Genomic DNA, 20,521 nt, shown 5'->3' on the forward strand with positions numbered 1-20,521 from the left:
GATGTACTCCTTTTACAATTTGGAACCAGTCTGTTCTTCCATGTCTGGTTCTAACTGTCACTTCTTGACCTGCATATAGGTTTCTCAGGAGTCAGGTAAGGTAGTTTGATATTTCCAGCTCTTTAAGAATTTTCCTCAGTTTATTGCGATCCACACAGTCAAAAAAGATCTTCACAACCCAGAGAATAATGATGGTGTGATTACTCACCTAGAGCCAGATATCCTGGAATGTGAAGTTAAGTGGGCCTTAGGAAGCATCACTATGAACAAAACTAGTGGAGGTGATGGAATTCCAGTTGAGCTATTTCAAATCCTAAAAGATGATGCTGTGAAAGTGCTGCACTCATTATGCCAGCAAATTTGGAAAACTCAGCAGTGGCCACAGGACTAGAAAATGTCAGTTTTCATTCCAATCCCAAATGCCAAATAATGCTCAAACTACTGCACAATTGCACTCATCTCACACGCTAGTAAAGTAATGCTCAAAATTCTCCAGCCAGGCTTCAGCAATACACGAACCATGAACTTCCATATGTCCAAGCTGGTTTTAGAAAAGGCAGAGAAACCAGAGATCAAATTGCCAACAGCCACTCAGTTCAGTTCAGTCACTCAGTCATGTCCAACTCTTTGCAACCCCATGAATTGCATCATGCCAGGCCACCCTGTCCATCACCAACTCCTGGAGTTCACTCAAACTCATGTCCATTGAGTCGGTGATGCCATCCAGCCATCTCATACTCTGTTGTCCCCTTTTCCTCCTGCCCCCAATCTCTCCCAGCATCAGAGTCTTTTCTAATGAGTCAACTCTTCACATGAGGTGGCCAAAGTATTGGAGTTTCAGCTTTAGCATAATTCCTTCCAAAGAACACCCAGGACTAATCTCCTTTAGAATGGACTGGTTGGATCTCCTTGCAGTCCAAGGGACTCTCAAGAGTCTTCTCCAACACCACAGTTCAAAAACATCAATTCTTCAGTGTTCAGTTTTCTTTACAGTCCAACTCTCACATCCATACATAACTACTGGAAAAACCATATCCTTGACTAGACAGACCTTTGTTAGCAAAATAATGTCTCTACTTTTTAATATGCTACCTAGGTTGGTCATAGGTTTCCTTCCAAGGAGTGTCTTTTAATTTCATGGCTGCAGTCACCATCTGCAGTGATTTGCAAAAGCAAGAGAGTTCCAGAAAAACATCTATTTCTGCTTTACTGACTATGCCAAAGCCTTTGGCTGTGTAAATCACAATAAACTGTGGAAAATTCTGAAAGAGATGGGAATACCAGACCACCTGACCTGCCTCTTGAGAAACCTATATGCTGGTCAGGAAGCAACAGTTAAAACTGGACATGGAACAACAGACTGGTTCCAAATAGGAAAAGGAGTACGTCAAGGCTGTATATTGTCACCCTGCTTATTTAACTTCTATGCAGAGTACATCATGAGAAACACTCAGCTGGAGGAAGCACAAGCTGGACTCAAGACTGTCAGGAGAAATATCAGTTACCTCAGATATGCAGATGACACCACCCTAATGGCAGAAAGTGAAGAAGAACTAAAGAGCCTCTTGATGAAAGTGAAAGTGGAGAGTGAAAAAGTTGACAACGCTCAACATTCAGAAAACGAAGATCACAGCATCTGGTCCCATAACTCCATGGGAAATAGATGGGAAACAGTGGAAACAGTGGCTGACTTTATTTTTCTGGACTCCAAAATCACTGAAGATGATGATTGCAGCCATGAATTAAAAGATGCTTACTCCTTGGAAGGAAAGTTATGACCAACCTAGACAGCATATTAAAAAACAGAGACATTACTTTGCCAACAAAGGTCCATCTAATCAAGGCTATGGTTTTTCCAGTGGTCATGTATGGATGTGAGAGTTGAACTATAAAGAAAGCTGAGCCCCGAAGAATTGATGCTTTTGAACTGTGTTGTTGGATGAGACTTTTGAGAGTCCCTTGGACTGCAAGGAGATCAAACCAGTCGATCCTAAAAAAAATCAACCCTGAATATCCATTCATTAGAAGTACTGATGCTGAAACTCCAATACTTTGGCCACCTGATGCAAGCAGCTGACTCATTTGAAAAGACCCTGATGCTGGGAAAGATTGAGGGCAGGAGGAGAAGGGGACGACAGAGGATGAGATGGTTGGATGGCATCACTGACTCAATGGACATGGGTTTGGGTGGACTCCGGGAGTTGGTGGACAGGGAGGCCTGGCGTGCTGTGGTTCATGGGGTCACAAAGAGCTGGACATGATTGAACAAGTGAACTGAACACAGTCAAAGGCTTTAGTGTAGTCAGCGAAGCAGAAGTAGATGCTTTTCTGGAATTATGTTGCTTTTTCTGTGATCCAACGGATGTTGGCGATTTGGTCTCTTGATTAGGATGAAAGAGAAGAGTGAAAAGGTGACTTAAAATTCAACATTCAAAAAGCTGAAAGCATGACATCCAGTCCCTCCACTTCATGACAAATGGAGAATAAGTGGCAGGTTTTGTTTTCTTGAGCTCCAGTATTACTGTGGAGGATAATGGCAGCCATGGATATCAAAGATACTTGCTTCTTGAAAGGAAAGCTATGACAAACCTAAACAACACATTTAAAAGCAAAGACAACACTGCTGACCAGGGTCCATCTAGTAAAAGCTGTGTTTTTTCCAATAGTAATGGAGAGGTGTAGAGTTGGACCGTAAAGAAGCCTGAGTGTGGAAGGATCAATGCTTTTGAGCTGTGGTGCTTACGGAGACTCTTGAGAGTCCCTTGGACAGCAAGGAGATCAAATTAGTCAATTCAAAAGAAAATGAACTCTGAATATTCATTGGGGAACTTATGCTGAAGCTCCAATACTTTGGCGTTGTGAGGGGGAGACCAACCCATTGGAAAAGACCCTAATGCTGGGAAAGATGGAGGGCAAGTGGAAAAGTAGAGGGCAGAGCATGTGATGTTTGGATCAGATAGCTTACTCAGTGGACGTGAGTTTGAGCAAACTGCGGGAGAGAGTGAAGGACAGGGAAGCCTCGTCTACTGCAACTCATGAGGTCACAAAGACTTGGACATGACTTAGTGAGTGAAAAGCAAAAGTGTTTCATATGATTAAATTTCAGGTTATTTGGTCATTTCTATTGTATGCTTGGTTTCAAATTCATTAATTTCTGTGTTTATCTTTATTATTTTCATCTTTATTCTTTTGGGGTTAAATTTGGTGTCCTTTTATAACTTCTTGTGAGGGGCTTATTAATTTTCAGGCTTATTTCTTTTCTATACATTTTCCTTTGAATCTCATTTGTTTTGATGTATAGTTTTAAACTTAAAATTTATTTCAAACTGCTTTCTAGATTCTGTGGTGATTTCTTCTCTGACCCATATATTTTTAAATGGATATTTTTAACTTCCATAACTGGATTTTTTTAGTCTGAAAGTTTTTGATGTTTGATGGAAGTATTTTAGTCAATTTAAAACTAGATTTGCAGTTAGGTCTGCCATTTCTTAAATTATTTACTATATTTAGTCTACTATAAATTCATTTTTCTTCTTTCCTGCCTCCTTCTAGAATATTTTTTATTATTCCATTTTTTTATATTTTCTTAGCTTTTGTTGTTGCAGTTGTTGTTCTGTTATCACGTTTTTTGTTATTAGGATTTCCCTCGTGACTCAGAGGGTAAAGAATCTGCTTGTGATATGACAGGCCCAGGTTCAATCTCTGGGTCAGGAAGATCCCCCACAGAAGGGAATGGAAATCCACTCCTGTATTCTTGCCTAGAGAATCCCATGGACTGTATAGCCTGGCAGGCAAGAGTCCATACAGTTGCGAGTCTAGATTTTTGACTTACAATTATCTAATATTAATCAATATTTTTCTCTCTCAGTGGCAATACATAAAGATTAAACCTTTCGATATTATTTATCCTGAAAGTTGTATAGGTAAGTTAAAATTCTATGTATTTATATGTATGTGTAAAAAGTATTAAGATCTACATCTTAAATTCTATAAACTATTATTTTTGATTAGTCATTATGAAATTAAAATTTCCCAAATAGTTACCAAGAAATAATGAGTAAGTCTTAAAAGATATTGTACTGTCAAATATTGAAAATGGAGTCAGACTTTTCATTATAGTTGCCCTTTGATTATTTCTCCTTTTACAGTTTCTTGCTAGTTGTTCTTGGGCTAATATTCTGTACTATTTGTATATAAAAGGTTATTAACAGTCAGTTTTATGCCACTTACCCCTTCACTAACAGTAGTTTAATTCCATTTACCCCTCCTCACATCCATCTCTTGTGTTATGTCATATCTGTTACTTCCGCATATAGTACGATTACAATCTTACAAAGTTATTGTCTTTACCTTAATAGTTTTGTTTTTTGTTTAGTCTCCAAGTCATGTCTGACCCTTCAAGACCCCATGGACTGCAGCATGCCAGGCTTCCCTGTCCCTTACCATCTCCCAGAGTTTGCCCAAGTTCCTGCCCATTGCATCAGTGATGCCATCCAGATATCTCATCTTTTGTCACCTTCTTCTGCCTTCAGTCTTTCTTAGCACCATGGTCTTTTCTGATGAATTGGCTCTTTGCCTCAGGTGGCCAAAATATTAGAGCTTCAGCTTCAGCATTAGTCTTTCCAATGAGTATTCAGGGTTTATTTCCTTTAAAATTGACTGGTTTTATCTCCTTGCTGTTCAAGGGACTCTCAAGTCTTCTCCAGCACCACAGTTCAAAAGCATCAATTCTGTGGCGCTCTGCCTTGTTTATGGCCCAGCTCTTACAACCCTTTATGACTGTTGGAAAAACCATAGGCTTGACCTTAATAGTCAAAGAGTGTTATTCTCTGCGCTTATGAACTAAACTGCAGAGGGCTTATTGGACACCTTCATGGGCTCCGTACTCCAATACTGACTCTCCTAGGCTCTCAGTGTGCTGCTGCTCCTCTCTGCCTCTTTCCTGGCCCTCTCAGAATGGACAGACACCCCAGATTCTGGGCCTGCTTCTCAAAGTCACATTATTGCAGAAGATCTTAGCTTTATTCTCTGTCATTATCTTGCTTACTCTTTCTTCAAACATATTTAAAATAATATATTTAGTCATGTTTTTCTGATTACTCCCAGGGGATTGAGTCACCTACCATATAATTTACCATTGTTGAAAGTTAATATTCCCTCTCCAGCTTATTATGACTAATAGCATATTTAATCCCTGAGTTTTAAAAGAATAAATAAGGCAAACACTCTGCTTGAATAATAATATAATAATTTAATATATTACCTTCCTCTGGAAAGACTCAGTATATTGAGTCAAATAGTTTTCAGAACTCTCCAAACATTTTTGATGCTTTAATTTCTATTGTCCAAATGAAACTCTATGGATGCCAGGCACCTGGACACACTGGTCTCATTACTCATCAAGTGTCAAAGGACCTGTGTGAAACTGGTACAGGTAAACACTTCACACCAACACAGACACCCCATCACCCTTCTCATGGCCAAGCTAGTGGCAGGCTCCAGACTGGGCTGCAATTGCAGAGAAGCAGCTATTTGAACACTTTGTGAGATGCTATGGAAAGCCCCCATTGGGTGGTGGAAAAGATCAGGATTTGATGGAATGTGGAGAAAGTTGAGACTCTTAGCAAGTCATAATAATCCAGGTTTATAAATTTCCTTCCTTTTAGAATCCATTTCCACATTTGCAGACAATCCTGCAAGACCTGTGGGCCCTTGATTCCCACCTATAACGTTGTCCAGATTGCACTGACCAAGTTTAAGTGCACACTCAGCTGTTCAATCTGCAGTCTGGTCTTTCTGTCTGGGTGTGCCCTACTGCACTTCAATATCACTAGTGTCCAGGGCTTCTGCAATCCAGACACCATTTTACACTTGGAAATTTTCACTAAGACTGACTTCTTCTTATGAGCTGTTATCTTTCTCCTGGTCAATTTCATGACCTCCTGCAGGTCAAATCCAATATTTGTCCTTGTGACAGTCATATATTAGTACCTATCCTCATGTAGTAACTGAGTCTTCTCTCTTCTGGGCTTATCGTTTCTAGATTCTTCAGTCATTTCTTAGGCCAAATATTTATTGAATTCAGGTAAGTAAAACAGAGGAGTGAAATGGGCCTCTGGTCTTTGTGTTAAACATTTTCAGTTAGGACTCTTTAATTTTGCTGGACACAGAGCAGAGGAATATCTCTCTATCTGGAGAAAAGTGTCAGCATAAGTGTCAGGGTAACTGATAACTAACCAGCATTCTCATTTGAAAGGAGACACAGGCCAGTGGGGGCCTGAGTCCACTAGGCTTGCACATTGTCTAAAAACTGCAGCTTTTCTGCTCTCTGGCCCATAAGTGCCTCATAGGAAAATGGAACCAATTCTATTAGGTCTTCTGATTGTGATGAAAAAAATAAGCAACTAGATTTGTATTTGACATAGTCTGATTTTTAAATGTAAGTTCAAATCATGTTTGAGACCCATGTGGTTTTGAACAAAGCAGTGGTCCCTTGCTTGCTTTCAGCTTACCAAACCCTGTGGCTTCCTTCAGCCTGCTCCAGGAAGCCCATCTCCTTCCTGGAACATGTCTCCCAACTCAGGAGGGTATTTTCCAAATACAGTAAGTCCTTTACATATGAATGAGTTCCATTCCATTTGTAAGTCCAATTTGTTCATAAGTCCAACAATGCTAGCCTGGGTACCAAACTAACACAATCAGCTATATAGTACTGTACTGTAATAGGTTTAGAACACACTTCACACAAATAATACATAAAACAAACAAACACAATTTTTAAAAAAATTTAATATTATAGTACAGCTTCCTCCATTATTGCTTGGTACTTCTTAGCAGTACTGGCTACATCACTGCTGTTTTTATGCTTACTACCAACATTCGAAAAGAGAGTGGCAGAGGATAAGATGGCTAAATAGCATTACCAACTCAATGGACATGAATCTGAGCAAACTCCAAGCCTAGCATGCTGCAGTCCACATGGTCACAAAGAGTCATACACGACTTAGCAACTGAACAACAATAACAATCAACATCCTAGGCTTGAAGTAAAGATATTATACTGTGTATTAAAGTAGACAAAATCACAACCGCTTGTAGAGGATGCATGCACCTGACTATGTACACTAGACATGTAAACTAATTTTCTTGATTGGACATGTGAACCCACATTGGCATCTTTGAAAGTTCACACTTTGAAGGTTTATATGTAAGGGATTTACTATACTATGTTCACAGTGTGGATAAAGTCATTCTCAGTTCAGTTCAGTTCAGTTGCTCAGTTGTGTCCACTCTGTGCTACCCCGTGGACTGCAGCACTCCAGGCCTCCCTGTCCATCACCAACTTCCATCATCACTTGCTCAAACTCATGCCCATTGAGTTGCTGATGCCATCAAACCATCTCATCCTCTGTCATCTTCTTCTCCTCCTGCCTTTAATCTTTCCCAGCATAAGGGTCTTTTCAAATAAGTCAGTTCTTCACATCAGATGGCCAAAGTGTTGCAGTTTCAGCTTCAGAATCAGTCTTTCCAATGAATATTCAGGACTAATTTCTTTTAGGATGAACTGATTTGATCTACTTGCAGTCCAAGGGACGCTCAAGCATCTTCTCCAACACCACAGTTCAAAAGCATCAATTCTTTGGTGTTCAGCTTTCTTTATGGTGCAAATCTCACACCCATACATGACTACTGGAGAATCATTCTAGATAAATTAAACTGCCACCTAAAGTCTCTTAAGCTACTGTGGGGACAGAGGAGGATACGCAACACACTGTCATGCTTAGCTCACACTGAGCTTCCTGACAGTTATGATCTCCAAACCTTTTTTTTTTTTTTGGTCAAGTCTAAGCAGAAGCAGAAGATATTAAGAAGAGGTGGCAAGAATACACAGTAGAACTATACAAAAAAGATCATCATGACCCAGATAACCACGATGGTATGATCACTCACCTAGAGACAGACATCCTGGAATGTGAAGTCATGTGGGCCTCAGGAAACATCACTATGAACAAGCTAGTAGAGGTGATGGAATTCCGTTGAACTATTTCAAATCCTAAAAGATGATGCTTTAAACTTCTGCCCTCAATATGCCAGCAAATTTGGAAAACCCAGCAGTGGCCACAGGACTGGGAAATGTCAGTTTTCATTCCAGTCCCAAAGAAAGGCAAAGCCAAAAAATGTTCAAACTACTGCACAATTGCACTCATCTCACAGGCTAGCAAAGTAATGTTCAAAATTCTCCAAGTGAGGCGTTCGCGAACCATGAACTTCCAGATGTTCAAGCTGGTTTTAGAAAAGACAGAGGAACCAGAGATCAAATTGCCAACATCCAGTGGATCATCAGAAAAGCAAGAAAGTTCCAGAAAAACATGTACTTCTGCTTTATTGACTATGCCAAAACCTATGACTGTTTGGATAAAAAAAAAAAAAAAACTGTGGAAAATTCTTAAAGAGATGGGAATATCAGACCACCTTACCTGCCTCCTGAGAAATCTGTATGCAGGTCAGGAAGCAACAGTTACAACTGGACATGGAACAACAGACTGATTCCAAATTGGGAAAGGAGTACGTCAAAGCTGCATATTGTCACCCTGCTTATTTAACTTATACGCAGAGTACATCATGTGAAATGCCGAGCTGAATGAAGAACAAGCTGGAATCAAGATTGCCAGGAGAAATATCAATAACCTCAGATATGCAGATAACACCGCCCATATGGCAGGAAGCAAAGAAGAACTAAAGAGCCTCTTGATAAAAGTGAAAGAGGAGAGTGAAAATGTTGGCTTAACACTCAGCATTTAGAAAACTAAGATCATGGCATCTGGTTCCATCACTTCATGAAAATAGATGGGATAACAATGGAAACTGTGACATACTTTAATTTTTTGAGCTCCAAAATCACTGCAGATTGTGACTACAGCCATGAAAGTAAAAGATGATTGCTCTTTGGAAAGAAAGCTATGACTAACCTAGACAGCATATTAAAAAGCAGAGACCTTTGCCAACAAAGGTCTGTCTAATCAAAGCTATTTTCCAGTAGTCATGTATGGATGTGAGAGTTGGACTGTAAAGAAAGCTGAACACCAAAGAACTGATGCTTTTGAACTGTGGTGTTGGAGAAGACTCTTGAAAGTCCCTTGGATTGCAAGGAGATCCAACCAGTCCATACTAAAGGAAATCAGTCCTGAATATTCACTGGAGGGACTGATGCTGAAGCTGAAACTCCAACACTTTGGCCACCTGATCTGAAGAACGAACTCATTAGAAAAGACTCTGATGCTGGGAAAAATTGAAGGTGGGAGGAGAAGGGCATGACAGAGGATAAGATGGTTGGATGGCATCACTGACTCGATGGATATGAGTTTGAGTAAGCTCTGGAGTTTGTGATAGCCAGGGAAGCTCGGCATGCTGCAGTCCATGGGGTCACAAATAGTCAGACGTGACTGAGCAAGTGAACTGAACTGAAATTTTGTTTCCCTCCTCCTGTTCTAAGAATTTATGGGTCCTTTGACTCTTTTCCCCAAGGGAGGACAAGGAGACATTTCTACAGAAAGCCCAGCTCCTCCCACCTTCACTTCCTTTAGCCTTCCATCTTCATCCCTTTACATAGGGTGGTTGGTATTTGGGTCTAAGGGTCTTCTTTCTCATTCAGCCTCTGGGGACCTCTCAGCAGATCCTGCTGGTCTGTGGTGCAGCAGTTGCCTCCAGTGTGCTCACATCTTGTTAACTCTCAAGGGACATGAATGGAAGAGAAATCAGATGATACATTATCTTTATAGGCCACACTGTGACCTCTGTATTTAACTTTTCAGCAGCAGAATGAGAGATGAGAAAACTGACTCAGAGGAAAAATAGCTTCCTGGCTCAGAGATGAATCACACAATTAATTGACATGTACTAGCACTCAGAGATCCCAAAGTCAGGAGGCTTTTCTCCTCCAGACAGGCACAGAATACGTGCAACCTCTGTATGCAGACATGAGATTGCCACGTGACGGGACAGGATGAGAGCCAAGGCAGGCAACTATTAAAAGAGGGAAGTGGCCCTTCTGCTCAAGGGCTGTGAGATCAGCAAACTTGTGAGGCACTTGGTCCTCATAGCATGTGTAACTTCAATCATTAATAATGCATCTTGAATTTTTTTCCCTGTTACCAAATGCGAGTTCATGTGACCTACACATACTAAGGCCAAACAAACCAAAACATCAGAGTCTGGAGCAGAGAAAAGGTTTATCAAAGGGCCAAGCAAGGAGATGGATGGCTCATGCCCCCCAAACACCAAATTCTCTGAAGGATTTCAGCAAAGCACATTTAAATATTTCTCTTTTATTGTATTTTAATTTTTTACTGGAGGATAATTGCTTTACAATATTGTGTTGACTGCTGACACACAACAACATGGATTAGTAATAAGTACACATAGGTCACCTCTTTTTGAACCCCCATCCCTAACCTACCGCCTCTCTCTAGGTGGCACAGAGTACCGCACTGAGCTTCCTGTGTCATACAGCAACTTCCTGCTAGCTATCTGTTTTACACATGGTAATGTATATATTCAATGCTACCCTTTCAATTTGTCCCATCATCTCCTTCCCTCACCCTGTCCAAAGTCTGTTCTCTAGGTCTGCGTCTCTATTCCTGCCCTGCAAATGGGGAGGGTCCCCAAGGGCAGAGGGGCCCCTGAGAGAAGAGGACAGGCCCACGGTCCCAGAAGGCTCCCCATAGCCAAGTGTATGGGGACTCTCCGGGGCTTCCCCTGATGGATTTTCCCATCCCCGAGCATCCCTACCCATCACCAACAGGCAGGTGTGCCTCTTCTGGAACCCAAATCTCTTGCCTGCCCCCAGTAGCCCCTGGGTCACACCAGCCCCCTGCCTCGGCCTTCCCCCATTCTCCCTACCTGGTGCACGGTCGCGCCCTATCAGTCTGGTCATTAGTGGGCTCCCACCAGTGTTTGGTAGATGTTTCAGGCTTGGGGAGACTTGGCCTTCATGTCTTCTCTAACCACCACCTTCCCTTTGGCCCTGAGCAAAGTGCTTTAAAGGCAAAGGGAGGGAGAAACCTGCTTAGTTGTTGCAGATTTCTTAGTGTAGTAATCCTTTGTTCTTGTCGCTATTCACTAGATCAGGTCATGATGTTCTTATAAACCTCTAACAAGACAAATGTTATTCTCTGTTTTGCAGCTTTTTCTCTCTAAATGAATAAACTCTTAAAGCCCAGAGAATAGGCTATCCTGTATATTTCAGACTATAGGCAATATTCTTTTACAAAAGTGGAAAACCAGCATGACTGAGCATAGGAAACAGAGCACAAAGGCTAAAGGAACAGATCTAATATGGAATCAGATATGTTCTTCTCTATTACACTCACTTCTGTGTAAATAAATGCACCAAGGCTTATATGGTCACAAAGAAACATGCACACCAAGGCTCACTTTCTGGAAGGCCAATTAGAAGGTAGGCTCCTATAAACCTGGAAGAAACTCTTAAGAGTTTGCCTTGTTTCCTGCCTGTGTTCTTAGACAGCAAGGAGATCTCAGCAGAGTGACAAGGGATGGGCACTTCAACAAGAGTGTGACTGCCTGAAGAACAAAGGAAATCAGGGCCCCAGGTGCCGCCCTCCCCGGCTACCTGTTACATCGGAGGGGAGGGGGTCCATTTATGGACTGTGTGCTTGTCCAGGTTCCTGGGATCCTAGGACACCCCTTTCCCATTGTTAAAGGGCTTCTCTTACTATCTACTCTGCCAGGCCCCATGATCATTAAATGAGAACTCTGACTATAAACAGAAAAGGACTTGTAGATGATGTTAACAAGCCCTGGTAACCTGATAGGGTCTGACTACTGTTACTAACAACTTCACTAAGTGTGAACCCACAAAGTGTTGGGACCTCTGGAGATGTTGCTCTTAAATTCAGATTCCCAGGCCATACAGCACAGAGCGTTAGATTGTTTCATAAGCAAGTCTTTGTAAAATGTTCTGGAAAAATATCCAGTGGTGTAAAGGGGGTCTTACTTATGGCACCTCTTTCTTTTAAGAAGACCAGAAATACTTTATGATAAAAAAGATGGGTGAGTGTTCACAACATTCAGTGAACCAAGGCCATGCTGATCCCTGCCCTCTGCTCCCCTCTTGACTCTCAGTTCCCTGGAACACTCCACTGTTAATGAGATAAACAAGGGGCAGCCTCAGCAGCGAGGAGCTGGAGAACAAGCAGCAGCTCTCCGTACCCCACCCACTCTTGTACCTGAGCTTGCCGTGGGCGGCACCGGCTGCGGGCCAATGAGTAAAAGGCAGCCTTGCCTCTCGGAGCATCAGCTGCGGCGGAGAGCTTGCAGGGGACCTTACAGCAGCACAGACCACCCGTTAGCCAGCACAGGGGAGCCCTGGGTGCCACCCACAGCTGGCACAGGCTGCGTGGTAGTGGTGGCTGCACACCATGCTCACCCCTCTTCCCTGGGAGGCCAAAGAGAGGTGTCACCTTCTGAAAAGCAGCCGAATCCTGGCCTACGAGGAAGAGAACAGCCAGCTACGGGCTCACTTTTGAAGTCTGCCGAGTGGCAGCACTCTCCTCAGCCCTCACATCTGGTATCAGCTGACTGGGCCAGGAAGGGGCACAGAACCTTCATCTGGTGCTTCTCAGGGCTGACGCCGAGGCTGGCTCTTGCACTGGTGAACTGGGTCCCTTGAGCAAATTCCTAACCTCCCTCTGTTCAATGCACTTCAATGCCCTCCTCTGTTGAACCAGGAAAGTAACACCAAAAACTACAGAGGGAACGCCCTCCTCAGGGGTCCCCGTATGTCTGGCACATAGGGGGATGGTTACCTCTCCGATCTTGCCACCTGGATATAAGAGGGGCCCAATCTCAGTTTAACAACTTCCTCAACACTCTGAACTTTCGTATTATTTTCTTTGTTAATCATTAAAAACAAACAAAAACAAAACAAGAAAATAAGGGCCTCTGTTGTTCCCACCTGCACACAAGCATCCTGGGTCATCGTTTTTCTTGTCCCACACACCTCAGTTCAGCAAGTGGCTGACAATCCCTACTATGTTCGTCTATACTCTTAAATGGCAGGGTGAAATGTCACTCAGTTTGATGCTGGTATTCCATTCAGTAAAACAGCGCCAAGGAAGGACATAACCTAAAACAAGGAGGCATAACTGGAAGGTGAATAAAACCTAGGACAGTTTTTATGATGACTGCTCCAAAAGCATATGAATTGTACATTGACTGGAGACCCACCCATGAAACTGTCTTTTGACAAAGTAGAAACTTTGGTCCACGCACTACCTGTTTACATTTGCTTCTTGCTGTAAAAAGTGAAATGTGTGTGTGAAAAAAAAAAAGTCATTGTTCAATGGCTGTGTTTTTATTGTCTGAAGTATGATGATTCACAGAACCAACATCTTAGTGTTTCCATGCAACTGACCGTCAACCTAAAGATGTCGTTTTCTCTGCTGTCGGGGTTGGTTGGTCTCTTTATTCAATTAAGAAACGTTTTTAGGGTTTTGATCCTGTCCTAGACACTGTGCTCTGCACAGCAAATAGAAAAATGGATTAGGTAAAGTTCCTGCCCTTGGAGTTTATCCAGTAGTTGGGGGGTCAGGTATATAATTAAATGATTCATGTGGACCTTGGTTGTATGAAAACACAGGACAGTTAAGTAAACCACTTGGAGGGACTCTTAGTTCAGACAGGTCAAGAAAGGCTTCTGGTGAAGAACTGTAGGGGCCAGGGCTGGGGTGGTTGAGGGAGAAGAAAGAGGAGTATGCCCAAGCACGAGGGAGTGTAGTGGCTGGAAAGTTTTGCTGGGCTGGGACAGGGTGATGAGTGATGAGGCTGGAGTTGTAGGGAGAAGTGGGAGGTACTGATGGAGTTTAGGCAGGGGCGCCACGGCTGTAATTACGCTTTAGAAAGCTCCATCTGGGTGCTCCAGGGGCAGCAGGTCTGAAGAATGTGCTGGAGTTTCAGAGATAGGTAAAGTCACTTAAATAATCTAGGCAAAGGCCCTGAACTGGAGTAATGAGGTAGAGACCCAGAGTGTGGGCTTGAGGAGCCATAGCAGCTAACTTTCCTGAGCACCATGCAGGAAGTACTGCATTCAGACCAATGCAGAACAGAAAATGCATAGCAGACTTCCGTTTTCCTTAAAAAGTTATAAACAACTGATGTAGGGGAGGATAATAAAGTATGACATTATAATACCCATTGTGGAGAAGCCAGCTTCAGAATACGGGGGAGGGACTATGTTCCACTGACACAATGACAGAAAGAACATAGCTTTCAGTGACAAAACTGCACTTATTAAAGAGGGTATTTTAGGCACCACATTCCACTTTATGGGGAGCCAAAAACAGATGGTACAATGCAATTTACTGGACCAGAGTTCTTTGAAAGTGTGTCTTAACTTGGAACTTGGAATCCTTCAATTTGCCAAATGCTAACAACACATCCTGCCTATTCCACTGCATATTAATTTGCATCATGCTCAGTTGTTTAGGCTTTTGATTATAGAAGAAACGCAAACATTGTAAAAGTTGGAGAGAAATACAGTAGAGAGGAGTATAAATTTAAAAATCAATGTCTTCCCATCCCTACTTTCCCATCCAATTCTCTAGCTACAGTTATAGTTATCAATCTCATATAGATTCTCTCCATATTTTAATGGATAGAAAACTTTCATACACATATACATTAGGTGGATAACCTTGCACATCTTTGCTTAAATGTATGGAAATTAAAAAATTCTTAGAAGTAGAATTACTGTATCTAAGACTGTGTTCATTAAATTTTTAATAGATTTCAAAAAATAGTTCTTCAAAAATATACAAATTCCTCTCCACAAGCTATTTACTTATTTAATACCATTTCATTACACATGTAGTGGTGATGTTTCATTGTGATTTAATTTGCCTTCCCTGACATGACATGCAGCCTTTCATATACTTACCTGCCATTAGTATACCTTCTTTGGTGAAGAGGCAGTTCAGCTCATTTGTTGTTGGGCTGTTTATTTTCATACTGGATTCTGGCAGTTCATCATATATTTTAGACAGAACTCCTTTGTCATGTGTGCTTTGCAAATATTGTCTCTCAGTCTGTGGTTTGTATTTTTATGGAAATCTTTTTTAATTTTAATGATCTCTATCAATTATTTTGCTCAGTTTTTAATCAGAGGAAAATTGCTTTACAATGTTGTTTTACAGTGTTGGTTTCTGCCATATAGTGATGTGAATTAATTATACTTATATGTTATAAATATCCCCTCCCTCCCTCCCCTTCTCCTCCTCCCCTCTAGTCCACCCATCTAGGTTGTAACAGTGCACCAGTCTGGGCTCCCTGTATTTAATTTATTTTTAACGAGTTGCATTTTTATTTATAGCTAGAAAATCTTTACCTGACCCAAAGCTATAACATTTTTAATTGAACTATCATTAATTTATAATGCTCTGTTAGTTTCAGTTGTGTAGCAAAGTGATTCAGTTATATATATATATTTTCAGATTCTACTCCATTATAGATTATTATAAGAAAACAAATATATATAGCAATTTTTTCTATGATTTTTTCTGAAGTTTCATATGTCTAGGCTAAATAGATATAGAAGTTGTGGTACATATGCACAATGGAATACTATTCAGCCATAAAAAGGCACAAATATGAATCAGTTGAACTTAGGTGAATGTACCTAGAGTCTGAAATAAGTCATAAAAAGAAAAAGAAATATTTTATATTAATTTATATATGTGATATCTGGATAAAAGGTATTGATGAAGCTATTTTCAAGACAGGAATGGAGATGCAGAGAGAAGAGACTTGTGGACACAGTGAGAGAAGGAGACAGTGGACAAATTGACAGAGTAGCACCGGTACGTGTATATATATACCACCATGGGTGAAATAGCCAACAGGTAGTGAGCTCGTGGGAAGCTGCTACATGGCACAGGGAGCCCAGCCTGGCACTCTGTGATGGCCTAGAGGAGTAGGATGGGGTAGGAACTGGAGGGAAGTCCAAGGGAGAGCAGATATACATAGAGCTATGGTTGGTTCATGTTGTTGTACAGCAGAAACCAACACAGCATGGCAAAGTAATTATCCTCCTACTAAATTAGTTAATTAATTAATCACCATACATTTGTGTGTGGGACTATTTCTTGATGCTTTTACTATGTTTCTTTGTTCTTGGTGTCTATTACTTCACCAACACCACACAGTCTTTTTTTTTTTAAGGTTTATTTTTGTTTATTTATTTGGCTGCACCGGATCTTAGTTGTGGCACATGGGATATTCTATCTTCTTTGTGGCATGCAGGGTCTTCTAGTTTCAACATTTGAAATCTTAGTTGTGGCATGTGGGATCTAGTTCCCTGACCAAGGATCAAACCCAAGCCCTCTGAAATTAGGAGGGTGGAGTCTTAGCATTTGGACCACCAGGGAAATCTCAATACCATATGGGAGTGAAAGTGAAAGCGAAAGTGTTAGTGCCTCAGTCTTGGCTGACTCTTTGCGACCCTAGGGACTGCAGCCCATCAGATTCCTCTGTCCATGGGATTCTAGACGCAAGAATATTGGAGTGGTTAGTCATTTCCTCCTGGGGATCTTCCTGACCCAGGAATCAAGCCCAGGTCTCCTGCACTGCAGGCAGATTCTTTACCATTGAGCCGTGAGAGAAGTCTTGATTAAAATAGTTTTCAGTTCAGTTCAGTCTCTCAGTCATTTCTGACTCTGAGACCCCATAGACTGTAGCACACCAGGCTTCCCTATGCATCACCAACTCTCGGAGCTTGCTCAAACTCATGTCCATTGAGTCGGTGATGCCATCCAACCATCTCATCCTCTGTTGTCCCCTTCTCCTCCTGCCTTCAATCTTTCCCAGCATCAGGATCTTTTCAAATGAGTCAGCTCTTTGTATCCAGTGGCCAAAGTATTGGAGCTTCAGCATCAGTACTTCTAGTGAATGGATATTCAAGGCTTATTTCTTTTTAGGATCGACTGGTTTGATCTCCTTGCAGTTCAAGGTCTTATCCAGCAACACAGTTCAAAAGCATCAATTCTTCCTCAAGCAGCTTTCTTTATAGTCCAACTTTCACATCCATACATGACTACTAGAAAACCTATAGCCTTGACTAGATAGACCTTTGTCAACAAAGTCTCTGCTTTTTAATACGCTGTCTAGGTAGGTTATAGCTTTTCTTCCAAGGAGTAAACGTCTTTTAATTTCATGGCTGCAGTCACCATCTGCAGCGATTTTGGAGCCCAAGAAAATAAAATCTCTCACTGTTTCCATTGTTTCCCCATCTATTTGTCATGAGGTGATGGGACTGTATGCCATGAACTTAGTTTTTTGAATGTTGAGTGTTAGGCAAACTTTTTCACTCTCCTCTTTCACTCTCATCAAGAGACTCTTTAGTTCTTCTTCACTTCCTGCCATAAGGGTGGTGTCATCTGTATATCTGAAAAAAAATTTTCAGTTTTTAAATCAGTCCTCCAAATGTATTCTTTGTTTTCAAAATTGTTTTGGATTTATACTTTCTTTTATTTCCATATAAATTTAATATTGGTATTTTTTAATACTGAATACTGGTATACATTGCGTTGAGTACATAGATTAATTTTCAGAAACATCTTCCAATACATTAATCTGTTGTGTCTCCATTTATTTGTCTTCTTTGGTTTCATTTAATTAAATATTTAATTAACTATTAGCTAATGAGTGCTGTGGAGTTTTCAACATAGAGACAAAATATAATTATCAATATTTGGTAAATAATTATTTCATCTGTTTTGGTGCTATTGTAAGTTATCCTTTTAAAACTTCAATTTCCAGTTGTTCTTCTTTTTTTTTTTTTTTACTTTATTTTACTTTACAATACTGTATTGGTTTTGCCATACATCAATATGAATCTGCCACGGGTGTACATGAGTTCCCAATCCTGAACCCTCCTCCCACCTCCCTCCCCATACCATCTCTCTGGGTCATCCTGGTGCACCAGCCCCAAGCATTCCGTATCCTGCAACGAACCTAGACCTGTGATTCGTTTCTTACATGATATTATACATGTTTCAATGCCATTCAGTTGTTCATTTTTAAAACGAAGAAATGTAATTGACTTTTGGGTATGAACTTGTGTCCTGTGCCTGTGCTTAGCTCACTTATTATTTCTAGTATCTCTTGTGCACAAATTTCAGCTTTCATTTCAATTCCAAAGAAGGGCAGTGCCAAAGAATGTTCAAACTACCACACAGTTGCATTCATTTCACATACTAGCAAAGTAATGCTCAAATATCTCCAAGCTAGGCTTCAGCAATACGTGAACCAAGGACTTCCAGATGTTCAAGGTAGATTTAAAAAAGGCACAGTAACCAGAGATCAAAGTGCTAACATCTGTTGGATCATAGAAAATGCAGGAGAATTCCAGAAAAACTCCTTCTTCATTGACTACACTACATCCTTTGAATGCTGCTGCTGCTGCTGCTAAGTCGCTTCAGTCGTGTCCAACTCTGTGCGACTCCATAGACAGCAGCCCACCAGGCTCCCTCGTCCCTGGGATTCTCCAGGCAAGAATACGGGCGTGGATTGCTATTGCCTTCTCCAGTGTGTGGATCACAAAAACTGTGGAAAATTCTTAAAGAGCTGGGAATACCAAACCACCTTACCTGCCTCCTGAGAAACCTGTATGACGGTCAAGAAGCAACAGTTAGAACCAGACATGGAAAAACGGATTGGTTCCAAATCGGGAAAGGAGTACATCAAAGCAGTATATTGTCACCTTGCTCATTTAACTTATATGCAGAATACATTATGTGAAATGCCAGGCTGGATGAAGCACAAGTTGGAATCAAGATTACCTGGAAAAATATCAATAACCTCAGATATGCAGATGACACCACTCTTATGGCAGAAAGTGAAAAGCAACTAAAGAGCCTCTGGATAAAGGTGAAAGAGGAGAGGGAGAGTGAAAGAGCTGGCTTAAAACTGAACATTCAAAAAACTAAGATCATGGCCTCTGGTTCCATTACTTAATGGCAAATAGATGCAGAAACAGTGACAGACTTTACTTTCTTGGGCTCCAAAACCACTGTGAATGATGATTACAGCCATGAAATTAAAAGACATTTGCTCCTTGGAAGAAAAGTTATGACAAACATAGACAGTGTTTTAAAAAGCAGAGACATTACTTTGCCAACAAAGGTCCATCTAGTCAAGGCTATTGTTTTTCCAGTGGTCATATATGGATATGAGAGTTGGACCATAAAGAAGGCTGAAAACCAAAGAGTTGATGCTTTTGAACTGTGGTGCTGGAGAAGACTCTTGTAAGTCCCTTGGGCCGCAAGGAGATCAAACCAGCCCATCTTAAAGGAAATTAGTCCTGAATATTCATTGGAAGGAGTGATGCTGAAGTTGAAGCTCTAGTACTTTGGCCACCTGATGTGAAGATCTGACTCATTAGAAAAGATCCTGATGGTGGAAAAGACTGAAGGTAGGAGGAGAAGCGAACCACAGAGGATGAGATGGTTGGATGGCATCACGAACTCAATGGACATAAGTTTGAGCAAGCTCTGTGACATGGTGAGGGCAGTCTGCTGTCCTGCAGTACATGGGGTCACAAAGAGTCAGACACGACTGAACAACTGAAAAATAGAACGGCATTTTCTATGTAGACTGTGATGTCATCTGTGAAAAGTGGCACTTTTATTTATTCCTTTCTGATTGATGTGTCTTCTATTTCTTTTTCTTGCCTCCTTGCACCAATTAGAACCTCCTTGTAAATCTGCAAGTGGACCTTCTTGAATCGCTTCTTACTTAGGGAGAAAGCAGGTAATCTCCCTCTACTCTGTATGTTGTTACCTGTAGGTTTCTCACAGGTGCCCTTGATCAGGTTGAGCAAATCTCTTCTATTTTAGTTTGCTGAAGATATTTATTGAGTGGAATTTTTGAATGATTGTTTTTCATCCATTAAGACTGTTATGTATTTTTCTTTTTATTCAGTTCATCTGGTAAATTGCATTCTGACTGGTAAACCAGCCTTACATTGCTATCAATCTTACATGGTCAAGACTTTTTTTCTTTTTTACATTTAGCATCATTTTCTTAAAAACAATGTATGAAAGTGAAAGTCGCTCAGTCATGTCCGACTCTTTGTGACCCCATAGACTATACAGTCCATGGAATTCTCCAAGCCAGAATGCTGGAGTTGGTAGCCTTTCCCTTTTCCAGGGGATCTTCCCAACCCAGGGATTGAACTCAGGTCTCCCACATTGCAGGCAGGTTCTTTACCAGTTAAGCCACAAGTAAACAACGTATAGTTCTACATTATATTTTAAAATATAAATGATCTTTTAATTTTTTTCTTTATTATTGCCTATGGATCATTTATATTTAATATAATTATTGATATTAAATTTTATTCTTCCAGTTTTTAAATTTTTTTTGGCCTTTCTTGTTCTTATTTCATCATTCCAATTTTATTGCCTGTCTGCTATTTCAATAGTTAGATTAAATAATAGTAGTATTATTT

This window comes from Ovis aries, chromosome 18, assembly GCF_016772045.2.
Source record: "Ovis aries strain OAR_USU_Benz2616 breed Rambouillet chromosome 18, ARS-UI_Ramb_v3.0, whole genome shotgun sequence".
NCBI lineage: Eukaryota > Metazoa > Chordata > Mammalia > Artiodactyla > Bovidae > Ovis > Ovis aries.